This window comes from Temnothorax nylanderi, unplaced genomic scaffold, assembly GCF_030848795.1.
Source record: "Temnothorax nylanderi isolate EJ_2023f unplaced genomic scaffold, tnyl_v1.0 TNYL_tig0960_pilon, whole genome shotgun sequence".
Classification (NCBI taxonomy): Eukaryota; Metazoa; Arthropoda; class Insecta; order Hymenoptera; family Formicidae; genus Temnothorax; species Temnothorax nylanderi.
The window spans coordinates 29,352-44,821 of NW_027250022.1; the positions used below are offsets into that span (position 1 = coordinate 29,352).

Consider the following 15,470-nt stretch of genomic DNA (forward strand, 5'->3'; position numbering starts at 1 on the left):
AATTGAACTCGGGTAGTCTACACCCAGTCCGTACGGAACGTTACAAAATCCGTGTTTTTCAAAAAAAAAAAATTTGTGTTTTTCGAGTATTTGCTGCAGTAGAGTATTCGGGTATGTATAATTTACTATTTTTAATATACTTTTGTGCATTCTAACCTCAAAATGATGCTCTGTAGCATACCAGCATAACGTATCCGTGCATGCATGTTATTTCTCGAAGAGTTGTGCTACTCTTAGCATAACTCTTCGTACGATGCGTCGAATAACGATTTCTAATATTTATTTTTACGATTTATTTATTTTTATTTATTTATTTTTATATTTATTTTTTATTTATTTTCTAATATTTTTTTTACGATGAGTTGGTTGATAATAAAATGTCAAAACAAAAACGCTGTAATTTGTGTCCTAGTTCTCTGGACCGTAAAACTTTTTACAAGTGCCTAAGATGTGACAAGGCTATGTGCAAAGAACATGTAGCGAAAATATGCTGTAAATGCGGAAACACTGTGTAATTCTCTTTTTTTTTAAATTTTATACAATAAAAATTTTATTTAATAATCAATTTTTGTTATTTATTTATATTATACTAATCAACAACATCCAAAAGAACTATTTTTACTTTAAGATATTTTTTTTTGCGTTATTACGATAAATCAAGCAAGTAACGTTATATCGCTATCGCAAAAAAACGGGTATTTTCATAGTTAAAAAAAAAATACTTTTTGGAATGGATCAAAAAACGAATTCAGCCATTTTAAAGAACAACTTTTTAGCTTTCAAACGCGACTTATAAAATGTCGATATCTTTTTTTTCATAAAGTTATGCAATTTTAAAAAAAATATGAATTTTTATGAAAATTTTTTGAGAATCGTTGACATTTTCAAATGTATCTTTGTTTAAACAAATAATGTAATAAATCTATCAACGCCATTGTATTTTTGAGAAAATTTCCGATCCAAAAAAAAAAATTGTTTCAATTGACAAATTACAGCCCGATATACAGTCAATCAAAGTCGTCGGGTTAGGCTAACCCATGTCCGTACGGAACGTAACTTTTTTATAGTCCGTACCCTGAGGGTTAAGCTGTCCATAGGATATATGTATGTATGTATGATGTATATATGTAAGAGTGCGTGCATGCGTATCCGATATCGCATCGGTTTCGCCGATGATCGATACCGATACCGATAAAATCTTGTGATTCGTGTGAAGTAGCGAAGGCACAATAAGGCCTAGTGGCCCAAACGTATTCTCTATCCGTCCGACAAGTGGTTCATTGGTGCTAGAAAAAACTTAAAAAATCTTAATTATTCATTGTTATGTAGATTCGCATGAATCAAACTTATTGTTTGCTAAACGCGACATACGCACACACACACACACACACACACACACACACACACACACACACACACACACACACACACATCCGCGATTGTTTATTATTATTTTACAATTGTAGACTTTCACAACACATAATTATGCAAAGCAGTTGAAAATTATTAAATATAAATGTTATTTAATAAATTCAATAATATAATTAGACTCGTGAAAGTGTCAAAGATTTAACGGCGAATGCGAGTCGGGCGCATTTCCACTCAAGGTCTGCAGCAGTCAAAGAAGTACAAAAATTGAAAAGTCGCAGTAGTTTTGACTATACTTAATAAATGCTGAAGATGGTTCAAAAGAAGAGCCAAAACGTTCGTCACATTTAAATACACATTTTAGTTTTATTTGCACACCACGTTCCGCGCCTGACTCGCATTCGCCGTTAAATCTTTAATAAATTCCTTAGCAATAAAACTGCTAGTTTTTATAATTATTCTGTTACCTAATGCAGGTCAAAATATTCCTACTGGCAATAGTCTCCGCTCTCGTCTCTGAGAAGGTCTTCCGCAATCGCTTTCGTGAATGTATATGTATTCGACCATCGTGAAATGATTCTAGTCAAACGATAGTTTATCTTTCATTATTAATATATTTAATTATTTTATTACATTGAACATCAAAGAATTACCTAGATATTTTTTTCGTCAATTATGTTTTCGTGTAAGTAACGTATGAACACGATAAGGTCTTTGTGATTAATGGGATACAAGTAGAATCGCTCTTCAATATGTTCCACATGACAGTTCGTATAAGCTGTTGCCACATAAATAAGTGACTGCGATCGATCGTTAAGCGTAATTTATGTTTCTTTCTTAAAATTAGTGAAAATTGCAGAATACAAATAATTTTTGCCGATTATTATTAGTATAATAGAACACATATATTAGACACATATTCTGACCCAGAATAATGTAATATTTGAAGAAGTTACAAAGCAACCGAGCCTAGCATTGTGTGGTGTATTTGTAGCAGCATTTGCTGTAACAATAGCATTGGGAGAAAATCCATTTAATAAATAAAAATATACTTTTTTTAATTAATAAAGTATTATTAAAGGAAAGTTGATATTGAATTTGGCGATAATCAATAAAAGGATTCTTTTCTAATAAAATTTGAAATTTAGTGAGAAATATCCGTGGTTGCTCTAACTTCTGCAAATTTGGAAATTTCGGACTGACTTTTTTTTAAAGAAAGGTTAGTATTGAATCGAAGTATTGAATTTGACGATAATCGGTGAAGAGATTCTTTTTTTTAAATATTGAGCAAAAAAACCGATTAAAGACCTGCCCCCGGGTCGTAAAGTTCAATGGAAAGGCACCCGGAACAGGATGGAGTCCGTAAAATTTCTGTCACAATATAAAAATAAACAAGTGTGCAAATTAGGAATTTGCACATTGCTTTGTCAACATTTTATTGCGCTCATAAAACTTCCTCTGTGAGAAAGCCAAACTATACTGTACTAAATAATAAATACTAATAATTATGCATCAAATAAAATACAAGTTTCCTTATAAGTGGAGTTTTGTAAGCGCAATAAAATGTTGATGATGCAATGTGCAAACTCCAAATTTGCACACTTAAAAATGTCGTTCATGCCGTTGTTATTTACTTAGCGTTCCTCCCAATGCCTCGCCACGCACCTACAACGTGAACGTTGCCTGGGCTGCAGCTTCTCGTCGAATCGCACGGACGCATCCTGATTTGCGTTTTTTTTTATAAATTAATTTCTCATTTTGACTACGTTCAGCAAAACGCAACAGTATTGCAACTGTTTTATGATTCTCTGCTAAACGATTCTAAGGCTGGTATATTCATATAAGGCATCAATCGGAGCTCTAGTATGGCGCTGCATGTTTTCATGTCTAAATGCAAAATTGCCGCAGATAACTTGCGGTTTTTTCTTCCTAAGTACCGAGAAAGTCAAGTTTCCCACGAAATACGACCGCCTAAGATCGACCCTGAGCCAGTCGAATCTGACAAGATACGGAGTGTTGTGTTCGTCTCGCTTCATGTCGAAGATGAAGCGGACCCTCCTGTTCAGAGCTCTCTGCAGGCGCAGGTTATTATGCTGCCCTGTAATGTTGGTGGGAATTGTGCAGCAGTAGTCAAATTGAGGAAGCATTAAGAAGGGAGTCTACTTTGATGGGTCAAAAAATCGATTTTTTTGGATAAATAAATAGTATAAGGTTTCAAGAATATATTCCCAAAGCATTATCGTCAAACTCGTAAAATTGACGAAACTACAGCTCTTTTTAGTGAGGCGCGCGGAGGATCGATACAGCAGAAGTACGCTATACTGGCTTCGCAGCGTTCTCGGTTCTATTATTGCGGGAACAAAAGAATCCTATATACCTGCTAGACCTTCAACTATTTTATTTGACCCTATAGTGTTTATATTTATGTGTTAGTATTTGTGTGTGTGTGTGTGTGTGTGTGTGTGTGTGTGTGTGTGTGTGTGTGTGTGTGTGTGTGTGTGTGTGTGTGTGTGTGTGTGTGTGTGTGTGTGTGTGTGTGTGTGTGTGTGTGTGACATACTCTCTTATACAAGTTGTCTTATATTATCGATTGAAATATTTCTCGACAAACCTGTAAACGATCCTTCCATGGCTAAAGTGTTAACGAAGAGAACATCTGAACGAGTAAAAACTGAAGAAAGTATAGGCAAAGACATAAGACAAATAAATTATTTTATTAAATTTATTTCCATTCAATTCCAGAATTAATAAGACACGATTCTTTTCATAAATACAATCATAAGAATAATATCGTTTTCACGGCTCCTATTTTCTGTGTTCTACTTATGTCTGATGAATAAGTATAACTCGCAATTAATTTACTGTAATGTATTTTTAATTGATTAATTTATCATTGACAGGATTTATAAACTTCTCGATGATTTGGAGCTAGGCGTCCTTAAACAAAATCTTCGTTATTGTTTTTCTGCGGAGCAAATCAACAAAATCCTTCCGCAGATTCGCGTAAGCTCTGAATTTCACTACTATTTTATTATTACTACTTGATATGCGGAACATATTTCTGTAGTTTTTGAAGGATTATTTTATAACTGAATTAAAATCGCGTTTTGGAAGAACGGTGTTAAAAAGTTCCAATAGCAAAGAGCATTGGATTATCACCGGTACACAACACGTTTTCGTTAGCTCTAAACATCGCGTATATTGCGCAGCAATAAATCCTTCTTAAGCGATGGTAAGCTGTTACCATTTTTTTCCTGCGAGCTAGAAATTTCGTTATTTACACGATTAACTGCGATACGAAGAACGAAACATTGTGTTCTTCAAATATTATACAGGATACCTCAAGTCTCTAGATGGCTATCCTTATTGAGAAAGAAATCAACATTAATTATAATTCAGATTTAATTTAAATAACCATTTCAAAATTCATATATTACAATATATTTCTTGATTGTATTTAACAAGCAGGAAAGAAAGTAAGTGTGAATCCAAAATTCTTAAGAGACGAAAAAGTGTGACGCAAATGTTCTTATTTCTTAATGCAATTCATTCGTTCTTCGAGGAAGACAAAGGATCATAAAACACAAAGCGTGTGATATTTTCAGCCCAGTCCATTCCGTGATCGCGTATTCTCGTCGAGACGGGACGGATATTTGAGCTTCGAGGATACCCTCGACCTCTGCTCGGCGACCTCTTCTCCGCGAATTGTCCGCGGGGCTGACGGGGCATTCGGGCTGCATGGGCTTTTGAAATTTTCGGTAAACTCGCGGACACAATTGAATCTACATCCGCGGGTTTTTGTGTGCGCGGAATTCTAACTTTCGTCCCGGTAAATATTTGTCATCCGCCGATCCTACACGCTTATTAAACATATCCGCGAACAAAGCCTTAGTCGTCAAAAATACAATTACAAAACTCCGTTGTTTGCTAAGGGAACAGAAGAATTGTCTCGACGGCATTTTTCTAGAAATACACATACATTTCACCAAATTCGTGGAACACACACCTTGGACAAAGCATGGCAATTTAATTTAAAGACTGCTTAAAAAATTAATTGTGCCTATTACTTTATAAATACACCGACTAATTTGTCTTAATAAAATTTATTAAGGTGCTCCGATATAATACATTATAATTACACGATAACGTGTAAGCCGTAAGGGATACAAGTTTGCAGACTGTCGTCGAACATTCGCAGAATAGTAAACAGCGGCTCGCAGTCGATTTCGTTAATCGGGATTGTTTAATTTCGCGGAGCCACGTCAATTACCGTAGAAGTGGAAACGCGCTCCCGCAGCAATCTGCCGATGCAACTGCGACTCCATTCAAATAAATTGGATCGTGTTATGCAGTATGGAAAGTGTCATTTTGCACGATCTTCAGTCAAATCCGAGAGATGTGCTCTAGTTTCCGTCATTTAAATTTCAATTTTTATCTCCTTAATTTATAATAAATGTCGCTTATTTTGACGCTACATAATGTGACGTACGATTTGACGGGAAATAAATCACACTATAATACAATATGACACTATAATTGCATATTTATGACATTATAAAAAAATATTTTTATTATTTAGAGCGGTATTTTTCAAATTTTATTGAACATGAGAAAGTATATTCTAATCAAATAATAGATCAAATTATTATTTAATTTAATATATCATCAAAACTAAATTTTGAGTTTATCTTGAAAAACGCGATTCCATTGTGTACAGATTGCTTCTCATACTGCACCGATCTCTGCTGGGCTCTATTTTTTGAGATTTACCAATTTTATTCTCCAACGTTGTACACACGCACACGCGCGTACTCGCAACTCGTCTGTTTCGAGTGCGTGAACGCAAACAGCGATCACGCTGATCATCTTCATTTCCAGATTTCGACGGCGACAATCAAGTCTCTCTCGACGACCTGATCGAAACGGTGCGGAGGCTGGCGGGCACGGACGAGCGCGGGCATGCAGGCCCGAAACATTCCCGAAACAGGCCCGGTGTGCATTCCTGCTGTGCGTCCTCGACGCATCTACAAAGGACGGAATCGGGAAGCGATTAATCCTTTTGCCGAAAGCCGAGAGGCCGCTTTCTATTGCAACGAATTTCCGGTGGCCGTTGCTGGTTCCGCGGCAGAAAGTAGGTGAATTGAAAGGAACTGTCTTCTGCGAGGAGAAATTAATTCTGTAAAATTGCTCTCGCTATCTTCAAAGCTGCAGGGAATCGCTTCTAAAACTCGGTGAATTCTCTCTCCTATGCCCCTTTTCAACGAAAAAAAAGAAATTGTTTTTACATTCTACTGTTGAATTGCAAAACTTTTGTTTTTTAATAATACACTTCTTTTCAAGATAGTATATACACATACACGCACACATTTCTCAATAAGATTTAATTTATATATTATAGTATATATATACATAAATTGGGAGAGTTTCTATTAATTCCTTTTAGTTCATCTACATTTTGTAGAAATCGCAATGGACACTGTATAATAATATACGATTATGTTCAATGGTCTTATTGTTTTAGATATTGCAAAAAATGGACCTCTCTGGCACAGGCAACATTACACCGCAAGAATTTATACATCCCAAGTAGCAAACAATATTTTTTAAACGTTTTTAAAGACATTTTTAGTAATGAAAAAAAAATATTTAAAAACCATTTAAATTAATGGGATAGATCCTTTCTTTCTTATTAAAAAAAATGTTTATTTTAATATTGTAAAAATGTTTTTTTAACATTAAAAAAATGTGTTTTTAATATTAAATAAACGTTTGTTAACATTAAAAAATGTTTTTTTAACATTAAATAAATGTTTTATTAGCATTAAAAATTTTTTTAATGTTTAAGAACGATTATTTTAGAAACGTTTAAAGAACGTTCTTTTTCTTTATCTAGGACTAGGAGAAGTTATAAAGACCGCATTCCTAACTGTTTCTTTATATACTGGGTGTGCGTACAACCGCGCGTCCATCTGAAAAAACTGCTTTCTCAAACCGGTCCGTCACATCCGAGTATAGTACCGCGCCCACGTTGCTTGACTTTGTCTACAACATATCTTTAAAGTGTTGAAAAATCTTATTGGTCCTATGACGCGGAAATTTTTTACAGAACGACACATAATTTATAAAGCAAAACGACAACAGAAACTTCGATTAAAACATCTCTTACAATTAAATAATTATTATAAAATAATATTTGAAGTAAATATTAAATAAATATTAAATAAATGTTAAATAAATATTTTTTTCATATTATTATTGCAAATAAATAATTTATGTAAAATAAATATTAAATTAATGTTGAATAAATGTTAAATAAATGTTTTTTAAAATCATTATTGCAAATAAATTATTAATGTAAAAGAAATATTAAATAAACGTCAAATAAACGTTTAATAAATATTTTCTCTAAATCACTATTTCAAATAAATAATCAATGTAAAATAAATATTTAATAAACATTAAATAAATATTATTTTTACAATGAATTGTACAATGCATAATTAATGAATAAGAAACAAGGGCCAACAATCGAGCAAAAACAAAGATGTCAATATAAAGTTAATTTAATAAACATACCTATATACAACGAAACGTTTCAACCGCACAGGGTCTTCTTCAGTTGTTATAAATTACAAAAATACATAGAGTCGCGCAAAGTGAAAAATTAACATGTTAAAAACGACTCTATGTATTTTTGTAATTTATAACGGCTGAAGAAGACCCTGTGCGGTTGAAACGTTCCATTGTATATAGGTATGTTTATTAAATTAACTTTATATTGACATCTTTGTTATTGCTCGATTGTTGGCCCTTGTTTCTTATTTATTTGACATACGAGCGTTACTTTATTTTTCTATTATAATTAATGAAAAATAAATATTTAAAAAACATTTAAAAAACATTGTCTGCTGCTTGGTAGTGTTGTCGGACTCGGTGGAATGCGGTAGCGAGTGGAACTACCGCATGCCAGCAATCCTGTTTTTACAAACACTACGGCCGCGGCCAAGGTCAACGTGCCGAGCAAGCGAGAGAGACCCAGTAAGCAAGAAACATTAAATTAACGTTTAGAAATATTGACTTTATGTATATTTTTTAAACGTTTTTTAATAATATTATACACATATTTAAAAAATATTATTTCGTAATATGATTTTTCTGAATGTTGTTAAAATATTTTAAAAACGTTACAGAAAATATTTTTCAAATGTTACTCTGACATTTATTTCAGATCAATGCAATAGTTCAAAATTCCTTGTAATTTGGACTTAGAAATAACATTGGTAGTATATTAATTTTCTGTTGTTATAATTTTATTGTTTTATATTGTACGCAATGCTAATCGCGACAGCCATGATGTATATGATTATCCTACATACGATGCGTGAGTGCGTATACACGTGTGTGGATCGAGCAGTGCGGAGTGCTCTTTATTTACAGTATATTTATATATAAGTAAGTAACTATTATATAATATATATATATATATATATATATATATATATATATATTCTAAAAGTTGTATATTAATGATAAGAACTCAATTAACCATACGTGCTATGAATAGTAGCTGGTGATGCAGGATTCATTTTCCGATTTACAAGAGAGATTTACAGAAGAGAGGAAATATCAAATCTATCTATGTTCTATAGTCGTCGCCTAAGCGGCCGGCCTTGATCCTTTATAGTCTAAAGCCCCTTGCACAATGCCAGGCAACAGGCAATAGGAACAGGGAATAGAAATCAGAAATCATGTATAAATGCAGAATAAACAGTGACACAGGCAATAGACACAGAGTTTCCATCACGTTGGAAATTATGTGCCTATTGCCTGTTGCCAACCAATCATAGTATTCGAATTTTTTAGGTTGTAATTAACGAATTTTTGGTTATTTCCTGTTCCTATTGCCTGTTGCCTGGCATTGTGCAAGGGGCTTTAGAGCTGGCTACAAAGAAAGCAACATGCCTCGGTCCACGAAATATCTTACCTGGAAAAGGTTCGATTTCTGCCGGCAAAGCGAAAGCCCGACCGTCAGAAGGCGCGCTGGAAGCTAAGTGCGTGGGCGGGCGATCAAACGTGTAAATTTTCCGACAAAAAAAACTGTCGATCGGCACGGCTGAAAATTTGCATAGGTATCGAGGAGTATGAGAAAAAGGAGTGAAAAAATTGTCAGAAGAGTAAGTAGAAGCTAAAGGGTTGTCAGAAGCTGCCAAAGTTGCGAAAAATCTCGGCAAATTTACATATTAAGAAGAACTTCTGACAATTTGCATTTGTATTGTTTACGTATAGAATAAACTAAGTGCAAAGTGTCAGAAGGCAAAGTGGAAGCGATCATGAGAAAATCGGGTGCAAAGTGCGAGAGCGTCTTTCGGCGCGGGGCGCAGCGCCCAGTGGACCGATCGCTTTTCTCTTGATTTTCACACCGGACATATTACATAGCACTTCTGACAATTTATCTGAATATTCATAAAGGACTAAAGAAACTATTATTAAAATGTCAGAAGTCAATTGAGAAGAATTAATAAATTTAATTAATTTTTTATCGTAACCTTAACAACATTTTGCGATTTTTATTATCTTTAATAAAAGCATATTGAAATGTTAAAATATAAGTGAAAAATAAATTTCTGAATTTTCGAGTTCGAAAAGTATGAAATAGACGAAGAGAAAGTTTTATGAGGGGATTATAGGTGAATATCTCTGAATGTCGTTTGGCCGTTGACCTGCGTTTCAGGTATACGAAGCGCGCGAGTTCTTGCGAACATCTTATACATATGGGTGCTTTTCACATAATGATGGCCTATTTTAAGGCTTTAGGAAAATTCATCGACGAATGCGGATTAACTTATATGATGGTCGAAAGCAATTTGTTGGCTAGTGGCTCGGTAAATGGTTTTATAAGCGGAAAACATTTTAATCGATGCAAACGATTACATCCATTGGTTTCCTTAGGTTTACAAGTTTTACATATTGAACATTTCCTTAAAACCTATAAGATAACTATTTCCGAACATGTAATAGATTGTTTAATAAAAGTGCAGTCAGAAAAGTTATCTAGCGATGAATTGACCGATAGAGAGCTTGTAGCAGTAATTCAAAAGTATTCAGAATTTAAACAAGACACACTGAATGGAATTTATGGAAAGACAGCACAGTATTTTATGTTATGTACATTGAATTTGTTAATTATTATTTAATGTTTACTAGAAGCATTCGCGTAGGAGATTTTGATCTGTACAAATTTATAATCCCTAAGTTATGCAATTTTTTTTTACGTTTAATCAAAACAATTATGCACGATGGCTCTTAAAATATCATGATAATTTGTTAAAAGTTGAACAAACGCATCCACAACTTGCCGAAGAATTAAAAAAGAGGGATGTTTGGGATAAAAAGAACATTCAATTCTTTCTCGCGCGCGCCAGTAGATTTAACACTAGAGCAAACCGTGAATGCCGATGCAGCGAGAAGATTGACGGGCATAACGCATTTTACTAATTCGATAAGTGCTCGACAGCGATGGGCAAGGAGTCATGGCATAAGATCGACAATAATTTCATATGTGTTTGATATTAGTGGATTAAAAAAAATTTAGGATGCGACATCTAGTTTGGAAAAACATCAAATCATGAAAGATTCTGCTACACTGGGAAAAAAAATTTAGTGTCTCCAACAAAAAAATTTGGTTAAAATATGCCAACAAAACTGTTTAGGTGCTATCTGTGTTACTTATGTTTTGTTGTTACAACGTAATACTTTTGTTGTAGCAACCAAAAATCTTTAACTATATGAATTTTTTTATGGGAAACAAAAGCGTTTAGTAATGTAAATTGCTTTATTGCAACCAAAAATTTTAATTACTGAAATCAAATATTTTGTTTAAAGATATTAATTTTTTTATGATTTATATATATAAATCATAATATATATAAATATTATATATTTAAATTATGTGTATATACTATGTGGGGTAGGTTGTCAGGAGTGAGCACGCTCTAACTGACAAGCTTGAATGCTGGAGAAGACCCGCTGAGCTGCCCTAGATATAAGGGTCGATGTCGAATCTTTCTTACGAGAAAAATACCGGCGATGCGCCGCGTAGCGGAGTGAGAAAACGTCTTAACTAACTGTTTAGTTAAGTCGTTTTTTAACAGCAACGAAATATTTTTGGTTGCTATAACAAAAGTATTACGTTGTAACAACAAAACATAAGTAACACAGATATTTGTTTACAGCAACTAAATAGTTTTGTTGGGCATATTTTAACCAAATTTTTTTGTTGTTAGAACAAAATTTTGGTTTGTACAACAAAACATTTTTCCTAGTGTAATTTACTTGCATTTATCAATGTACTAAAAAATAATGTGAATCCTTTTGATTGCGCAGAAATGAACAACGATTTATTATACAATATAAAAACTGGTTGCTGCGCGCCTGAAGCTGTGGCTGATTTTCTTCTAAATGTTGAAAAAAAGGACAGGAATTGCGAGATCAATTTATTTTCGAGTGTTCACAAGATGATCGTCGATTTAAATCTGTCATAAAGCAGAATAAAATAATTAATTTTACAAGTTGCAATAAAAGGCAAAAAATAACAATCAACCATAAAGTACAGGAAGTTCGCATGCAACGCGATTTATTCGGTCGAATGTTAGGGATCTGTATGGAAGAGGCGACAGATATAGAAAAAATGTTTTCGTTCCCGATGACTCCGATGCCTACTTCATTATGTCGTTTAGATGGCACGATTTGTAAAACAGAAAAATCGGCTATGATGAAAATTCTGCGAAATGACGGCTTTACCGACCCACATCGATGTTGTAATTGTTGATGGTTTTTTTTATTCACTCTATGAAAGATGTACCACAATTGTTCGGCAACATTTCAAAAAAAATTTTACAGATTCTTACGAGTTATAATGCTTCATGTGTGCATATAGTTTTTGATCGCTACTGGTCGCCGTCTATTAAAGATTATGAACGTCCGTTGAGGGGAGGTTTCGGCAGTAACCATGAGTACGTCATCTCTGGTCCGGAACAAGCTAGGACACACGATTTTGCCAAAGAACTTAGGAACGACAAATTTAAAGAAGCTCTTGTCCTTTTCCTAATTTCACACTGGCAAAGTAATGATGTAGTCCCTTTTATAGGAAATAAGACTATTTTATTAAATTTTATTCATTGTTATTCGTACAGCGTCAATGTAAATGGTAATGTCGTTCGAGCGCAGAATCCCGATTTTTTTTGTCTTTCGCACGAAGAGGCTGACACTAAAATTGTTTACCATGCGTCTAAAATAAATTCAGATTGTAATGTTGTAGTCAAGTGCTCGGATACAGATATTGTTGTAATTATGTTAGGTAATTTGCATAAAATAACAGCGAAAATTTATATTGAATGTGGAGTCTCCAGTAGTCGGCATGTTATCGATGTAAATGCGCTTCACGAACTTTTAGGATTAGATCTATGCAAAGCATTGCCGGGATTTTATGCGTTTACCGGTTGCGATTATAATCCTGCATTTTTTAGGAAAGGTAAACAGCGTCCATTTAAATTACTTGCAAAAAAAGAAGAGTTTCAGAAAGCATTCGCTAGCTTAGGAGATACGTCGATCGATATGGACGATACTTTTGCGAAAATAGAGTCATTCGTTTGTAGCATGTACGGGTATGAGTCGAATAAAAAAATCGATAATGTTAGATTTTAAATGTTCCTCCGAAATTATAAAAATAAAAATAATGACGAAGCTTTTTTAAAAAAAAATTTAAAAAACTTCGACGCTTCCTGCTTGCCACCTTGCTACACCGAGCTTTTACAGCAAATGAGAAGAGCACACTATATTGCACACTTGTGGAATAATGCAACATTATCGGATCCAATCGAATTCGAGCCCGATACTTCAGGATGGACATACACTGAAAATAAATATGACTTTCTATGGTTTGAAGGCCTACAGTTGCCACCATCAGTAAAAGATATCATTTTGGATAATGAGGATTCGGAAGATAATTTTCAATTCGCGACTCTTGATTGTATACATGATTTATTTAATTTATTTAACTATTTATTATTTTCAGTTGATGACGAGGAGTCCGAATATGATAGCGATGAAGACCCTGAATTTGAAGAGAGTGTGCAAGATACGGAATATAAAACCGATTGATTTTTTCAAAATGTACTTTCTTATACAAATAAAATTTATTTTTTTAAATTTCTTATAAAAATGTATATCTACTCAATTGACTTCTGACATTTTAATAATATATTCCTGTAGTCGTTTATGAATATTCAGATAAATTGTCAGAAGTGCTATGTAATATGTCCGGTGTGAAAATCAAGAGAAAAGCGATCGGTCCACTGGGCGCTGCGCCGCGCGCCAAAAGACGCTCTTGCACTTTGCACCCGATTTTCTCATAATCGCTTCCACTTTGCCTTCTGACACTTTGCACTTAGTTTATTCTATACGTAAACAATACAAATGCAAATTGTCAGAAGTTCTTCTTAATATGTAAATTTGCCGAGATTTTTCGCAACTTTGGCAGCTTCTGACAACCCTTTAGCTTCTACTTACTCTTCTGACAATATTTTCCCTCCTTTTTCTCATACTCCTCGATACCTATGCAAATTTTCAGCCGTGCCGATCGACAGTTTTTTTTGTCGGAAAATTTACACGTTTGATCGCCCGCCCACGCACTTAGCTTCCAGCGCGCCTTCTGACGGTCGGGCTTTCGCTTTGCCGGCAGCAATCAAACCTTTTCCAGGTAAGATATTTCGTGGACCGAGGCATGTTGCTTTCTCTGTAGCCAGCTCTCCGTTTATTAGTGCTGCAGGCTGCAGTCGCCCGGAGCCTGACTACTCGGTGCGCTACTCGCCACTTTCACTGACTAAGTACTCCATCCTGTCCCTTTTTTTTTGTTTTCCGTAGGAAGAGAGAAAATGCCTCGCGCATCATCCCGGGCCCCGGCATCCGATGTATGTGGGGTTTGCACCCACTAAAAACTCTCTCCCTGAAACAAAGCACGCAGGACCATAGTCACGACACGCGGGAGACCGGAAGTATTACATCACGTGACGAGACGATCCGTGCGCCACTCCATCCTGTCCTGTCCTGTCCTGTCCTATCCTGAACGCTTGGTTCATGCATATGTACACACATACGCGCGTTCATATGTACATACGCTCGCGCATTATGCTCGCCTAGCTAAACCGCGGGCACAGAAACGGCTCTCAACCGGTACCAGCTCTTGCCTCTTCACCGCATCGCGTCACGCGCGCGCACCTTTGATTATCTCCGAGCGGTCCCGTTAGACCCGACGCTATAACAAAATACACGTTGCCCTTTTTTTCTATTCCCGCGGGCGCGAAGCGGCATGCCTGGGCTGGGATTGCGGTACGCTTCCTTGCCTGTGTATGCGGACGAGTTATCGCGTTTCTTTAATGACAGAGGATTACACGTGAGAGAATCTGACTAATTCTTAGTTGGGGATCTAGGATAACTGGATGTCTCTAATTTCGGAAGAAAGTATATATTTTTTTGATTTATTTCAGTCATATCATTACTTTCAAACGACACGCGAAGCAATTATTTTTTTACGGCCCATAACTCTTTAAGACCCTATTTTATTTTGAGACGCTCATCTTTTCATCTTTGACAAAACTATTAGAAATCTATTTTTCCAAAAATAGATATTTTACGTTTAAAGATACATAAAAATTGTTGAATTCTTCGGCTTACATCCGTATTACATTTGTCGCGAGCAAATCCCGGAGCGCGCGTTATCGGGCACGGTGGCAGGTCGATACCTGCATCTTTTTTTCTCTGACGGGTCGCGCCGGCTTAGGTCGCGTTATAGTCTAAGAGCTGGATACATAAAAATGCAAGGTATAAGGTACATGAAATATTTATAGCTAGAGATAGGCCAGTCATTAAAGACAATCAATTCACTTTAATTACAAAAGTTTTCAAATTTTGATGGAATATTGGGTGAGTTGAAATAACAATAAATCTCATTTTGCAACCATCTCCGAGGTCCGGAACATGCTAAACATTGCAAAAAACGTTAATTTATTATAACTTTGCGAAAAAAATTGCAAAAGTCCTGCAAAC

The 15,470-nt window shown here is 35.0% G+C and overlaps 1 pseudogene; it reads left to right on the plus strand.

Moving 5' to 3' along the window:
- The first annotated feature begins 1,102 nt into the window (after nt 1-1,102).
- Nucleotides 1,103-7,015, plus strand: LOC139786124 (calcium and integrin-binding protein 1-like; annotated as a pseudogene).
- Nucleotides 7,016-15,470: the final 8,455 nt, after the last annotated feature.